This window comes from Callorhinus ursinus, unplaced genomic scaffold (genome assembly GCF_003265705.2).
Source record: "Callorhinus ursinus isolate GAN/ISIS: 27379988/994484 unplaced genomic scaffold, GSC_fseal_2.0 scaffold1924, whole genome shotgun sequence".
In the NCBI taxonomy this organism is placed as follows: Eukaryota; Metazoa; Chordata; class Mammalia; order Carnivora; family Otariidae; genus Callorhinus; species Callorhinus ursinus.
Window position 1 is genome coordinate 6377 of NW_027398978.1, and position 2728 is coordinate 9104.

Here is a 2728-nt window from a genome sequence, read left to right on the forward strand (position 1 = left end):
AAAGGAACCTAGGATCAGTGAAAAGATGTGCCAGGATCTATATGCCTTGGTTACTTTTGTGATATGTGTCCCCTGCTACTTTCTTAGGATATGCAGTGTAGAGAGGGGCTACTCATAGTCCTTTACCATTGTGTTTATTCAAGATTAACTTTCTATGCAATTATAAGGTCCTTCATAATACAACTTAACTTGAATATCTTCCATTTAAGACAGATTTATCAAAAAAAAAGATAAAAAAGAGATTGTTTTGACATTTAAATTAATACAAAAACAAAAATAGACCAAAATTAGAATAACTTCATTTCAATTTGCCTAGTTTAGTGTGAAATTATTAAAATTATCTCAAGAAAGTTACTATCTATCTGACTGACAAATGACTTCACCAGAGTCATTAGACTAAACAGGTTTTTTTTTTAATTTATTTATTTGGCAGAGAGAGAGAGAGGGAGAGCAGGAAAACAAGCAGGGGGAGAGGGAGAGGGAGATGCAGGCTTCCCGCTGAGCAGGGAGCCCGATGCAGGGTTCGATCCCAGGACCCTGGGATCACGACCTGAGCTGAAGGCAGACGCTTAACCGACTGAGCCACCCAGGCGCCCCAGGTTTTGGTTTTGAAAAAAGACAAAAAATAATAGTATGCATGTGCCATTTCAGATCCCTTTCCTATCTGTTAACAGTCATAAGGTGAACAATATAGAAACAATTGCATTTCAAAAGCTCATTTTCTATATTTAGCTGTCAAAGACTTCAAAGGAAGAGATTTTAGTTGATCCACATGAGATACTTGTACATCTAAAATATCACTTAGATTTTAATAACCATTATTATTAATATCTTATGGCCGACTAACTTCAGTGACACTTCTGAACACTCTGCCAAGTAGAAACAAAACAGAACTGGTCATTACCATGTCAAACTCTGTGTTTTAAAATGTTATTAAAGTCATATAGTATAATCTTTTTTTAAAAGATTTCTTTTTAAATTGTTATTTATTTGACAAGAGAGTGAGCACAAGCAGGGGGAGTGGCAGAGGGAGAAGCAGACTCCCCGCTGTGCAGGGAGCCTGAGGTGGAACTCGATCCCAGGACCCTGAGATCATGACCTGAGCCAAAGTCAGAGGTTTAACAGACTGAGCCACCCAGGTGCCCCATCATATAGTATAATCTTTATACCACTACTTATAATGGTAGAGATGGAATATATGAGCTAGAAACAATGATAACATTATCATCTCCATTAATTTATAAATGAATGGCATACAATGATTTTTTTCTGTCAACAAATATTGAAATACCTAGATGAGAAATCAAACCTAATCAATATTAATTCTGTATTTGAGCAAACTTCTTGGCACAGTCAGGTGAGCCAACCCCCTGAGAGTTGCTTCTTATTCCTAGATGAAGCTGTTAGTTTGTACTACCATCTCAGCCAAAGATTTTCTCATGGAAACTGGATAGAATTATCTAGAGAATTTGATGCTGTCAAGAATTTCCTACTTGAGATAATGAGTCCCTCTGAGAAATGAAGGAGACGAGGTCCTCACAGGGTACTTAACTCCATGAGGGAGGTGAAATTGTTTGCCAAAGAGGACATTTTAGAACCAACCTTAAAATTTTTTTACCCCCTCGTTTCTACCCCTTTTCTTCACACCTGGCACATCACCACCCTTAACTATTACAAATACATTTAAATTTGTAACTGATGGAAATGTTGTAGCTAAGGAAAAGCCCTTTTCTAGCATTACCAAATGATGTAACATGTTGTAATGTGACACCATAGAAAGAAGTCTATATGTCTGTCTGTCATTTCCATCAAATGCAATTACCTTTTTTTTTAAAAAGATTTTATTTATTTATTTGACAGAGAGACACAGCGAGAGAGGGAACACAGGCAGGGGGAGTGGGAGAGGGAGAAGCAGGCTTCCCGCTGAGCAGGGAGCCCGATGCGGGGCTCCATCCCAGGACCCTGGGATCATGACCTGAGCCGAAGGCAGACGCTTAACGACTGAGCCACCCAGGCGCCCCTACCATTTTTTTTTTTTAAGTAATCTCTACACCCAACGCGGGGCTCAAACTCACCATCCCGAGATCAAGGGTCACATGTTCTTCCGACTGAGCCAGCCAGGCAACCCCCATCAAATGCAATTACCTTTAAACAAATCTCTTTTATTGTAACTGAATTGAATTTATCATCACTGTAACTTTTGTGGAAGTAAACAACAGACTATTTAGAAAACTTTTATGACACGCATTCATGCATCACATGATGTCATGTGTCCATCACTTCTTTGAACTTTCATTCCCCAAGTCTGCTTTTCTTGATTTTTGCCTCATTGTGATTTGTCCAGTCACCAAGTCTTAAAACATCACAGTTTTCCTGAGCCATTTCTTTCCCTGAATCCTCATATTCCTTAAGTTTTTAAGACTACCCGTATCATCTTTCTTTCACTCCTTGCTCTTCTTTTCCCTTTCCACTTCTCTGGCCCTAGCCAGTAAGTCATTAACTCTTACCTGATCTGTTACAAGACTCTAGAGTCTCACTACTTTAAATTGTTTTTCACTTTGTTACAAAAGGAGCCTTTCTTAAAATATAGGTGTTATCATGCCAGTGCTTAAAGTCCTGAAGTGACCCTTATTATTGCCTATGGAAATATACATACATTCCTTAGTATTAATGTTGGTTCTGGACCAGCTTCCATTTCCAGTTCCATCTACAAGAGCTTCTGTTTATT